At 38.9% G+C, this 13,761-nt stretch overlaps 1 protein-coding gene across 2 annotated transcripts in view; it reads right to left on the bottom strand.

Moving 5' to 3' along the window:
- The window catches only part of LOC127432645 (phospholipid phosphatase-related protein type 1-like), a 152,030-nt gene extending 146,601 nt beyond the window's left edge, over positions 1-5,429 (bottom strand). For both annotated transcript variants that reach the window (XM_051683964.1, XM_051683963.1), the window contains exon 1: positions 5,259-5,429. The gene's annotated coding sequence lies outside the window, so the exon portion shown is untranslated. The remainder of the gene's footprint in view (positions 1-5,258) is intronic.
- Positions 5,430-13,761: the final 8,332 nt, after the last annotated feature.

The following is a 13,761-nucleotide window of genomic DNA, read 5'->3' as shown; positions in this document are numbered from 1 at the left end:
AATGTACCAAGTTAGGTCCCGTAATAGCATAAGCTGATTTTATTTATTTTTTTTATAGGCAAGTAAAATAGACATTTTAACAGAAATACACCCAAATAAAATGGAATCTAATTAAATTGAATAAAAATCGGAATCTAATCGAGAGCTCGTGAATCGGAATCAAATCGAATCTGTAAATGTTTATCAATACCCAGCTACATGACCTAAAATATACACTTTTCCTTATTCATTCATTTTAATTTTAACCTAAAATATTGATGATAAAAAATATCCATTTGTAAACTTCTTAAACACAAACTAGCCAATAAAATGACATTTATTAACTCTGTTTTAACAGACAATGGTTATTTTCCTCACAAATCCCATGTTTACAATCCAAGACCAGTCTGTGAGATTACAAATCATCTATCACTACTCAGACATGTTTTCCCAGAACAGATAAGTCCCTCTATAGGTTTTCCCTGACAAGCTACAGTATATTCTCATTTCCAGTGCAATCATTGTTTTTTGTTGTTCCAAACTCAAGAAGAACAAAAATCAACAAAAAAAATGTATAGGGGGCCTGGGTAGCTCAGTGGTAAAAGACGCTGGCTACCACCCCTGGAGTTCGCTAGTTCGAATCCCAGGGCGGGCTGAGTGACTCTATCCAGGTCTCCTAAGCAACCAAACTGGCCCAGTTGCTAGGGAGGGTACAGTCACATGTGGTAACCTCCTCGTGGTCGCTAGAATATGGTTTGTTGTCGGTGGGGCGCGTGGTGAGTTGAGCACGGATGCCGCAGTGGATGGCGTGAAGCCTCTACACGCGCTATGTCTCCGTGGCAACGCGCTCAACAAGCCACGTGATAAGATGCGCGGGTTGATGGTCTTAGACGCGGAGGCAACTGGGATTCATCCTCCGCCACCCGGATTGAGGCAAATCACTACGTGACCACGAGGACTTAAAAGCGCACTGTGAATTGGGTATTCCAAACTGGGTGAAAAAGGGGAAAAATCCCCCCCAAAAAAAAACATTTTTATACGCAAAAAAAAAAAAAAAAAAAAAAGAGTAAAGTTAACCAACATAACGTAATAAACAAATGATCTATGGAAGTTAAAAATCAAAATATGGCACAGTAGTGTCACTCTAACATCAAACTTTTAACCCTCTGGGATCGACGGACACGCTGGCACGTCCTGCTGGATTTTTTCCGCATAACAGCCGAAACAACTTAAAATACTCCATCATTTTTGGGCAAGTGTAAGACATCGTTAGAAACTATATAGGGTCTACTTTTATTTGTGTACACTCACAACAACAACAAAACCTTGTGCTTTTGTACAATAAAGAAAATATACAGAGTGCGCTTTCAGCCGTCTCTGTCTCCGTGAGCATATTTCTGAAACACGTCACAAAAATGAAGTGAAACTCCGCGAATACTTATAACACAAACATGAAACATATGTCTAAAGAAAGCTTAAAATGTCTACTTTTAAATAAAACAATTCAAATTTAAAACAATTATTCTTCTGCAATGTAATCTGTATGAAACATAGCATTATCGCTAATGTGATCCCACCCACCAACAGAGCGTGCTATTCATACGGTAATGTGCTGAGGCGGTCTATGCAAATATGCAAATGGTAAATGCCCCCACAACAATGCCTTAAAAAACATCAAGTTTCATCATCAGATTCATTCGCTTTCCTGCGCGTTTGGAAGATGGCATGCTACACAGGTGAGGAAGCTCTACAGATGGTCCTGGATAGTGACGAAGAGTTCACATTTTCCTCCGGCGATGAACGTTTACATTTTGAAGAGCGACTTGATCCAGCCAAGGATACAATTCCAGATGAGTAAGTCATTTAGTTTTACTTACATTAGTTGATATGCTATTTTATATAAACATGTACATATTTTACTAGCTGGACTATTGCCAGACTTGCCAGCCAGGTTTCAGGGTATTGAAATTTGAAATATGTCCTAATAGGCAAGTTTTAGTTACATTTAAATGTTGTTTCGGCTAAAGCAGGTATTTAAATTGTATGCTGTATGATAATATGATATGTAATATGATATAAAAGTAATATGAATGTTTCGATTATATTTTAACTAGTATTACCATCAACGAAACTTGTGCTCGCAAATATCTGTTCGGGTGTAAATGTGTAAGGTGTGCTGTAAATATGCCCGGTCGATGAAGTGCGCGAATGAGTAAATGTTTGCGGTGTGCTATCTCTGATAATGGACCACTGACAGACATATACAGCACGCGTCTATACCAAGTAATTTATGCATATAGGCTACTGGTATTATACTTTGGAATATATATATGTAATAATAGTTTTCAACTTTTTTTTAGGAATGTGGCTGCATCACTCTCGCCTTCACCTGCCATTCGCACTAGGAGGGCACACAGCACCCCAATCGAAAATCAGAAAAAGTAATTACACATTTACCCACTATTTTACAGATGTTAGTTTAATTTTGTTTATATAATTAGTGATAATACAATATGTGCCTGTATGACTTTACAATTTATTTATTTATCTTTATTTATTTTTTTGAAAGGAATGTGGCTGCATCACTCTCGCCTTCACCTGCCATTCGCACTAGGAGGGCATGCAGCAACGTAATGGAAAATCAGAAAGAGTAAGTACACATTTACCCACTATTTTACAGATGTTAATTTAATTTTGTTTATATAATTAGTGATTATACAATATGTGCCTGTATGACTTTACAATTTATGTATTTATTTGTATTTATTTTGCACTGTCCCTGTTTGCACTTTTGCCCTGAATGTCTCTTTTGCACTGTCTTTTGTACCACTGCTCTATGTGTTGTTTCATGTGTAAATCCGTTCATCAAAGAATCCTGAAAAAAAAAATTGAACACAACTGTTTAACATTGATAATAATAAATGTTTCTTGAGCAGTAAATCAGCATATTAGAATGATTTCTGAAGGATCATGTGACACTCAAGACTGCAGTAATGATGCTGAAAATTCAGCTTTGATCACAGGAATAAATTGCATTTTACAATATATTCAAGTAGAAAAAAGTTATTTTAAATTGTAAAAATATTTCACAATATCACTGTTTTTGCTGTATTTTGGATAAAATAAATGCAGCCTTGGTGAGCAGAAGAGACTTCTTTTAAAAAATCTTACCGATCTAAAACTCTTAAACGGTAGTGTAGGTCTAAAGTTTTTAAGTCTTTATGTAAAGAAAATGTATAGTCAGATTATTCTTTTAACTTAAACTTGATATTGTGAATAAGCTACAAACAATACATTCAATCATTACATCTCCTCACATTCACTCTCTCTCAGTCACATTCCTCATAGGCCCAGGGGACAGGTCTTTGTCTCCTCAGGTGTGAATCACATTAATATTCATGATCATTCACGCCTCCTCGCTTATGGCCTTTCAAACACTAAAAGTGTCTTACAAAAGTTAAATAACTATACTGTTTCATATGGATAAGTGATCAGGATGGTTTTCACATCATTTTGTAGCAAAAACTCTAGGCTACACGATCCAGTTCTTGTGAACAAATGTTTAGTACGTGTTATACGGCCTTATTTCAGTGACTTAAAATTTTTGTTTTTTCAAAAACCGTGCATAAACGTTATTTTCTCAAAAATACAATATGTACATACATGTTGCTCACATATTATTGTAGCCCAGTTTGTGCTGAATAGTGTTATCAGACTTTAGCCATTAATATGTTTTTAAGCAACTGAAAAGAGCACAAATGTCAAGGCATGTCAAAACCTCTCCAGGGCCCAAAACACCCTCAGACCAATAATAGTTGGTTTCATCATCATATTATATATATATATATATATATATATATATATATATATATATATATATATATATACATACACAGTACTGTGCAAAAGTTTTAGGCACTTAAGATGTTTCACAAAAACATTTGTCATAAGATTATTATTTATATCTTCAGCTTTAGTGTGTCAATAGGAAAAATACATTTTAGACTCCCAAACATTACTTTTGCAAATAGAAAACATTAGAATAGAAGAAAAGGGCGCTCTGAAAGAGATGGCAATGCCCCCACTGAACATCGAGTCAGTCTGGGATTACATTAGCCATAAAGAGACAGAAGCAATTGAGACACCCTAAATAGATTGAAGAACTGTGGTGAATTCTCCAAGAAGCTTGGAACATCCTATCTGCCAACAACCAAGAAAAACTGTGTCCATGTGTACCTAGGAGAATTGGGGTTATTTTTGAAGACATCCTCACTATGCAACATTTTTCACAAGTGCCTAAAACTTTTGCACAGTGCTGTATATATAGACTTGTTGAATTTCATCCTTTTTTCATCCAAATGACCATGCTAAACCAAATTCTCTTTTACTACCCCAAAAAACATCTATTGTATCAACATGGGTTACCACCATCATTAATAGAGTTTGATTTAGGCAGTGACTTTTTTTTTTTTTTTTTAATTGATGGATGATTTGTTGAGCATTCTAGAATGTGTGCAATTAAACTGTAATCTGTATTAATTGAATTCCTTTTAAAGTTTCATACCCTGACAAACAAAAGTAATTCAGGCAAAGCAACCAGAGACCATCCTTTAAACATGTAATGTCATATGAAGCCCAGTAATTTGAAGGTTCCCCATCATATGACCAGCTGAATACTTTGTGTGCACTGAAGTCCCAAATGATTAATACAATTCTGCAGGACACTGACTGACAAAAAGTGCATCTCATTGAATGCATTTTCACATATGAATTTAATTAAAAAAAAAAAAAAAAAAGCTTATGAAGCCATCTGTCTGATCACAGCATTACTGGCATCCCAAATGACACCCAAGACACCAACTATCATGTCAATGTGGTCATCAAACACGAAGTGATATTATGGTATTTTATGCATTTCAGATGTGAATTCTCCAAAGCTGATCCTTGCCATGAGGACAAGTGTCATTCAACAACACAGATGCTATATGAAGACTGTAGAATGAGAAGAAACACTTGTTTCCAACATGTACATTTCACCAACTGTCCGAACAACCCGTGTAGTAAATGGTTTAATATGACAGACTATAACTGCATTTTTTATTCGGCTTTATCGTGAGATCTATATAATGAGCATCGTAATAAATGCTTTTTCTTATCCAACAAATGTAAAATTGATACATAATATATAGCACTGGACGCAGGCACGAGACAATGGCAGGTTGGTTGCAACTAACACATGCTTCATCATTTCACCCCTCCGACCTCATCTAGCAACTTACCGTGCGATGGATGTGTATTACTCGCGTATTAATCCATCAACGTTCATTTAACGTGGATATAAAAAAAAACTGCTACTCCATTTTCTGTGTTTTCCGCAGCGTTTCGGTGGCGCTGGGCTAGAGGTTTGATTGGAGATGAGTGATTAGAGGCGATCGCGAACGCTCAACGAGTTCTCACACACAGAAGCTGGGAAGAGTGGTGGGCGGGGCTGGGATGCTAATGTCCAATCATACTATGGCGAAGGCGTTGCTCATTAATATTAATAACATAGTGCCCGTTCACCCAGTAGACTGTCAGTGTGATCAAATTAATTTTAATGAGTTTCGCCTTCGCAGTTGTAGAATTTGTAATTTCTCGATGAGGATACGCATAAGGGAATCTGATTCATTTTAGCGAATCGGTTCGTTAGGACGTTTCTTTGGGATGAACTGATTAAAAAAGTATTCACTTCTGAGTCGTCACTCAACGTGTTTCCCGTGCGGCATTATATGTTTACTTTTTGTGATAAACTTGCTTTTATGGTTTCACTTGTAGGTTAATGTATCAAATGTGTTTTTTGTATTGTTTACTGTTAAAAATTAGAGCACCGTTAAAAATTTTCTCAACTTCCCAATATTGATAATAATGTCAAAGGAATATTCCGGGTTCAATACAAGTTAAGCTCATTCGACAGCATGTGTGGCATAATGGTGATTATCACAAACATTTTTATTTTGATTCGTCTCTCCTTTTTTTTTTTTTTTTTTTTTTTTTTTTAAAGAAAAGAAAGAAAGGAGGTTCCAGTGAGGCACTTACAATGGAAGTGAATAGGGCCAATTTTTTAAGAAATGTGAAGCTTTTAATTTTACAGAAGCACTTACATTAATTCTTCTGTTACAACTCGTGTACTATTTGAACTGAAACATTGTTTAAATTGTCATTTTTACAGTCGTTTTATGGTTTGTTGACATTACATCATCATGGCAATAAGTAAAATTGGATATAAATTTACACAGAAAAGCAAAAGGTTAGTAAGTGATTTTATCACTCTTAAATCATGTTAACATATTGTTTATGTCTTGTAGCTATGCTTTTTGTAATGTTTACGGATTGGCCCCCTTCACTTCCATTGTAAGTGACTCACTGTAACCCAGACTGTTGCATTTTTTAAAGAAAAAGAGGGACGAGCCGAAATAAATTTTTTATGGTAATCAACATTATGCCACAAATGCTGTCGATTCAGCTTAATTTGTGTTGAACCCGGAATATTCCTTTAAAACTGGAGTGTGTAATTGCTGCGCCAGTTGCAAATTTTGTGCGGAATTGCTATTTTTTTGCAGCCCGTCTATTTTTGATCAAACAAACAGATAGTCCCACCCCCAAGTATAATTGGTTGAATCCATGTTGTTGTGTCAGGCTGGACGGGTCGTCAAAACAAACAGAGGAATTTTTATAGCCCCACAGAGACACAGTGTCTACAGTTTTTGAGAAAATTAAACTAACTTGGATTTGCATTTTAAGCTGGGATGGGAGAAAGTATTTTAACCAGAAATCAGGAAAAAGTTAAACACTTCAGCTTTAAGTATTAGCCTAATAATATTTACTATTCAAAACTGTTAGCATAGTGTTACCATCTCACAATTTTACTCCTGAATAAAGTCATTCAGAATGTTCTACAAACTTTGCGAATCAGTTTGATTGAATCATCGAAAAGAATCGATTCAAAAGAACAATTCGTTCGCAATTCGGACATTACTAACACACACGGCGCTCACAACCCCTGGTGACAAACAATCAGGAACCCAATCTGACTTCCCCAAACCAACATCTGAGCATATAGCTGTGATATGACTGGTCACCACCCAGTGCAGTTGACTCCATTTGCTTTTGTGCTTAAATTATTTATTAGGAAAGGGATGAGAGTGCATCACACGTGTTTAGGAGGTGGAATGCTGCCATAGTAAAATAAGAACGGTGTAATAAAGAGGGCGTTCATAAAAGAATGGAGCAAAAGGGTCTCGAGACGCGTTTTGAATAGTTTTTAAAAGACGCAACGCCCATGGCGACCCAAAAGCTAAAGACTTCCGTTTGGTAGCCTGTTTTTTTAAATAGACTAACAATGAAAACAGCGCAAATTATGAAACGCAAGAAAGCGTCTTACGTGAACGCCCCTCCTGCAGAGTCAGGGCTCACTCGGCAGCTGGCCTCAGATGATAATTTGTCATGGCAAGCGCTATACAAGCATCTGTTTGCGCTGCGGATGTGCTGTCAGGCGTTTAATGTATGCAGTTTGGACAAAGGGACTGGAGGAATGCAGCGAGCGCATGTTGCTCTGTTGTGTTTCCCCCTTAGGCCAGCAGCTCCCAATGCGTCTGCGAGGAAAGACCCTCCTTTGTGTTTAATCAGTAACTATAAGACCAGACATAGATCCCAGATTGAAACCCATGTTTCTTTCATTATTGATACTGGCAGATGATATCGTTGCATTACTAAATAATAACTCTAAATTAATATTTATTAGGCTAAACAACAATTCATATTTACGTAGTAACTATTAAATAATAAATTATATTTGATATTTTATGGACTGCATTTGAAATCAACTACACATTATTAGGCCATTAATAACTTTTATAATGTTTTATATTGTTAATACCAATTTAAAATTCTTTCCTCGTTATATTTCTTCTATTTTTGTTTATTCCCTGTATGTATGCATGTGTGCTTGTGTATTAGTGACAATAACCAATTTTCATAATGCCATATTTCAGTGACCATGGACCAAATCTGACAACATCAGCAAGAAAATACCACAGTTTAACTGAATGTACCATGTGCACTTATGTGTTCTGGAAAAGAATAGTATAGTCGCTGATAACTCATGATAATATTAATAATAAAAAATAAAAATAAAAAACTACATAAATAATAATAATCCTCCAGTGTATGAAAATGACCATTAACCTCACAGAGAACTGTATGTTTAAATAGAAAAAGCTGATTTTCAGAAAAGTGCACAGATACACTTTTTTAGATCTGCAATGGAGTGGTGTCGTAATTTGACGTCTGTTGACAAGCACAAGTGGGGAGAAGAGAACTGTGATCAAAAACTATTATTGGACAAAAACACAGAGGGTAAAAAGGGGAAAGATATATTTGAGGAAAACCACAAACTGAACTCTGACTGATCTCACCATGAAATCGGAAACAGTAGGTTGGCATTTCTTTAGCTAAAACTGCTCTATGTTTCCCGATATGTGAAACACTGCCCCCAGTGGCCAAAGCCATAAGTTGAGTATATGGGCACGTGAGTTCCATTTTCCGGGTGTGATGTCCACAGAGGGGTGCAAAAAGTGAATTGTGAAGCGAGTTGTTTTCAGCTATATAGGCTATAATACAGTGAAGAGGAATGTATATTTTATAAACTGAACCCCCAACCCAAACCTAAACCTAACCATCAGTTAAGTAAAAATATAATGTTAGAGGATAAATGCAACCTCCGAATAACGCTTGTCACTGATTTTGCAATTTGTTGAAACTTTATGGTTTCAACGTGGGATCCGAACCTGGGACTCTCATGCTGCTAATGGAATGGAGCCGATGCAAAAATATCTGATAGGAGCTTTAACTTTCTTTTGTTTGAGTGGAGGGGAAAAATCAACAAATAATTGAAAAAGTCAACAGAACACAATAAGAAGTGTGTTGAAGGATAGTTTTGTCTTCATACACCTAAAGCAAATGCTTTCACTCTGAAACCAATTTGAAGTTTGTTCAGCAGGACCTAATCATAAAATGTGAATATGTTTTCCTCATGAATGTAATGAGGTTTTCCTCACTCCCTTGTTTGCCCCTGTGTATTTTAGCCCTTGTTTTCCCTGTTTTCTTTGTCAGTCTTCGCATTTATTGTTTAATTCTCTGTGCTTGGTTCCCTGTGTTTTGTTTTCTTATATTCTGAGTAACTTTTTTACAAGCTGCATTTAGATCCTCATTCCTCGCCTGCCTTTGTCCAACAGAAATTGTAATATATAAACATAGTTCAACCTTTCTCTTAAAATGTACCTTTATTATGTAATTGCCTGTTGCCTAAATTTATGCTATTGTGGTTTTATTGTTTTCAATTTTGTTCCCAACAACTATTACAAAAATATGACATTTACATTTTCATTCCCAAAATTCACAAAATTATTCTAATTTAAAGAAATAGTTCACCCAAAAATGAAATTTCCCTCATCATTTACTCACCTTTATGCCATCCCAGATATCTATGACTTTCTTTCATCTGCTGAACTCAAATGAAGACTTTGAGTCACACTCCGGTGAGTTTGCCGGTTTGCTCTGTTGTTATGTTTTTCTCTTTCCCTCACGTCTCACAGGCGCAGCCGGCACGCAGGATCAGTGTTTCCATGGGAACATTGATTGTTCTCGTGGGAGGCGCTGATCATGCCACTGATTAACGTGCTAACTACACCTGTTCCACTCTGATTGCACTCCCTACTTAATAATTGTGTGCTAGATTATTGTTTGTGCTGTCAAGCGGCTAACCTTGCTCTCTTTGTCTAGTTGGTGCTTTCTTGTGTATCTGTTGGTTGCCTGTCCTGGCCGCTCATGAATCGCCAGTGGAGGATTCCTCGTCTCTGCCCATGTGTCGGGAATATGACTGCCCTCCTTTGCCCAGGCTTTGTTCTCTGCACCACACCACGCTTCAATGGACACTTCCTACTTATCTGCTCCTGACTTCCACAACGCATACACCTGTCTATGAACACACTTCTTCTTTGCCCACTGCGCGGAAACTACGCGTGCTAAGACTCGTTCTTCGCCTCCTGCTACTGCAGCCGGTGCTGGGATCGCCAGCCTTCGAAAGTTCAGTTTACTGACATTCTCTTTTATTAATAAATTCTTTGAACTGTTCTTCTGCTTTTGGGGTTGCTGTGTCTCACTCTCGCTCTGACAGAATAATCTAGAATAATCATGGACTCAGCGGAAAAAATCTACTCTTTGCTCCACCCTCTCGCAGCAAAATGCTCTGCTAGGGTCCCAACAGGATCAAATCTCCACTTCTAACTGGGCATTGGAGATGATGGCATCGCAGCTCACTGAACTCCATGGTGGTCCAACAACTCCGTCCATCTCCCAATCCCGGTCCCTCTCAAGAAACACCCCCATTGACTTCAATGGTTCCCCACGCCCCTTGGTGCCCGGAGGCTCGCATCCTCCCTCCAATTCCATTCTCAGGTGAGGCAGGATCTGTTAGCGCCTTTCTGTCACAATGTCACTGTTCTTCACCCTACAGCCCTCTACATTTGCCTCTGACATGATGAAGTCGTGTGTGTTATTACACTCCTCTCTGGAAGGGCTGGTGAGTGGGGGACAACAGACATCCATGCTGGGACAACAGACATCCATGCTGTGCCACTTATGAAGCTTTCTCCTCTGAACTTCGCCTAGTCTTTGATTGCATGGCTCAAGGGAGGGTCTTATCCGGACTGTCCCAAGGAGATCGACGAGTCGCTGACTATGCGATTGAGTTTTGCACCCTGGCTGCTTCCTGCGAGTGGAACGACCACACCATGTGGGACCTGTTTTTGCGTGGGCTTTTCGACGAGATGACTTGGTGGACCTGGCAATCAGAGTCGATCAACGCCAGGCCCTATACCATTATCACAGTCAACACTGCTCTTCACCCTCTCGGGGAGCTGACCATTCCCTCCGACCCACTACTTCAACCAGGTCACCTGAATCTCACCCAGACACTGAGCCCATGCAAGTCGGGAGAACCCCGATGTCACGTAAGGAGAAGCAGCTATGCCTAGTTAAGGGACTATGTTTTTCTTATGCCCGGTCGGGCCATTTCTCTTCTGTCTGCCTGTTAAAAGACACCGCTTCTCAGTAGGAAGGGGGATACTGGTGAGTGCAACACCATTGGATAAAGCCTCCGGACTTCGTACTCTTCTCCTGGCCCGGCTGCAGTATGGCTCTGCCAGTCACACAGTCTCAGCTCTGGTGGATTCGGGAGCTGAAGGGATCTTCATTGACATCGACTTCCAAATTGTGGCTTCCCAGTGTCCAGTTGGATGAACCCATCACTGCTCACATCCACAGTGCCCACAACATCACCTAGCCCTCCAAGCCAGTTACCCTCTTCTCTGGTAATCATTCAGAAAAACTGTCCTTTTATCTTATCCGATCCCAGTCAACCCCGGTAGTGTTGGGGCATCCTTGGTTGGTAACGCACAACCCACACATAGATTGGGCAACCAACACTGTTCTTTTTTTAATTGTTTTTATTAACAATTTTTATTGATTCCATGCAGCAAATCAAATAGACACAACAGAAAATGCAGAATCAAACCACATGAAATCATAACTTCCCCCCTAATCATTAACCCTCCCACCCCGACACAAACAAGCACCCCAGTAGTCAAAAGCCAACTGACAAAGACACACAAATAGATGATAATACAGCAGAAAATACTTAGAAACATTCAAAAAAAAAAACATAAAAATCATACTTTCAGAAACAAAAAACAAAAATGTTGCAACACACACATCCAAAACCACTAGTCTCTCTCTGCTGCCCCTCCCCAAGAGCCTTCCAAAAAGGCTAAATAGCTGCCCCATTTCCTGTTGTACAAATCCCGGTTGCCTAGCCTTGTACATGCCCTCTTCTCAAATGCCACTACCCTGCCCATCTCTGTGTACCACTCCTGAAATGAGGGCACTCCAGCCGACTTCCATCCCCTAAGGATGACCTGTCTCCCGAACATAACACTGGCTAGAACCCAACTTTTTTTTATTTATCCCCTATATTAATGACTGCTCCATCACCTAAAATACAGAGTCTGGGGCAAAATGAAATATGAGTGCCCAATACGTCACACATAAAACTCTGGACCCTCAACCAAAATTCTTGGATCTCAACACACCACCAAAAAACATGGGTTGTGTCCCCATCTTCTGATTGGCATCGCCAGCAGGTGGGTGTGTCTTTAAAACCAAGCCTATATAATCTAGAGGGGGTCCAATAGAATTGATGTAGAATCTTAAATTGCATAAGGCACACCCTTGCATCTCTAGATGTAGACTTGATGTTTTTTAGAATCCTAGCCCACATTCCCTCCTCCAATACCAAGTTTAAATCTTTCTCCCATAATCTCTTGAAAGAAGTTGAAGCTCCGTCCCCCAGACACTGAATTAGTAGGGAGTAATACACTGATGCTTCATGACCTTTTCTAAAAGCAGTAATCACCACTCCCAAGTCTGCCACTTTAGGGGGGTGTATGCTACTCCCAAATATAGTACAGAGCAGGTGGCGCAGCTGTAAATACCTAAAGAATTGAGACCTGGGGATCCCAAAATGCTGAACCATATTTTCAAAGGATCTCAACACTCCACTCTCATATAGGTCACCAAGCGTATTAACCTCCCTCACAATCCACTCTGTCCAGCAGAAAGGGGACATATTAATACATAACTTTGGGTTCAGCCATATGCTCGAAGCAACATTTAAATAAATGTCAGAATTAAACACTGGACACTTTTGTCTATACCCCATGCAAATGTGAGATAACGGGGTGTAACTTAACTTCTCCAGTTAATTTGATAGAAAGGCTTTGCAATGGCGAAATAGGGGCAAGAACTTCCTGTTAAATACAAAACCAGTGAGGGGCTCTCTCAGGTGGAAGCGACCAATGAACCAAATGTCTGAGACCAAATGCATAATAATAAAACAAAATCTTGGGTAGGCCTAGCCCACCTTTTTCAATCAGCCTATGCATCTTACTGAAATGTAATCTGGGACATTTACCATTCCAAATGAAGGACTTCACTATGCTATCAAATTGCTTGAAATAAGAGAGGGGGACATCTATAGGGAGAGATTGTAGCAGGTAGTTGAATTTTGGAATACAATTCATTTTAATAATATTAACCTTCCCAATCATAGATAAATGTAATGAAGCCCACCTGCCCACATCTCTCGAAAAACTTTTTTATTAAAGGGTCCAAATTAACTCTAACTAAATCACACAAATTTGCTAGGAATAAAATACCCAAATACTTAATGCCCTGTTTGGGCCACTGGAAGGAGCCTGGCCGAAAAGCCGTTACCAGGCAGTATGTTGTAGAGCCAAAGCTTCAGATTTAGACCAATTAACTCTGTATCCTGAGAATTAATAATTCTGTGGAGGCAAGGCATAGATCTAGTAGGGTCGGAGACAAATAATAAAATATCATCTGAGTAAAGCAAAAGCTTATGTGCCACACCTCCCGCCATCACCCCAGGAAAATCATCCTCCTTTCTTATCGTGGCTGCTAATGGTTCCAGGGCAAGACAGAACAATAATGGAGAAAGAGGGCAACCCTGCCGGGTGCCCCTATCCAGAGTAAAATAATCAGAAATTAATCCATTCGTTTGTACCACCGCTACCAGGTGTCTATAAAGTAACTTAATCCAACCAATCTCCAAAATCTTAAAAAGATAATCCCATTCTACCATATCAAATGCCTTTTAGGCATCAAGTG

The sequence above is a fragment of the Myxocyprinus asiaticus genome, chromosome 42 (genome assembly GCF_019703515.2).
Source record: "Myxocyprinus asiaticus isolate MX2 ecotype Aquarium Trade chromosome 42, UBuf_Myxa_2, whole genome shotgun sequence".
Taxonomy (NCBI): Eukaryota; Metazoa; Chordata; class Actinopteri; order Cypriniformes; family Catostomidae; genus Myxocyprinus; species Myxocyprinus asiaticus.
This window is presented reverse-complemented; position numbering and strand designations above follow the sequence as displayed.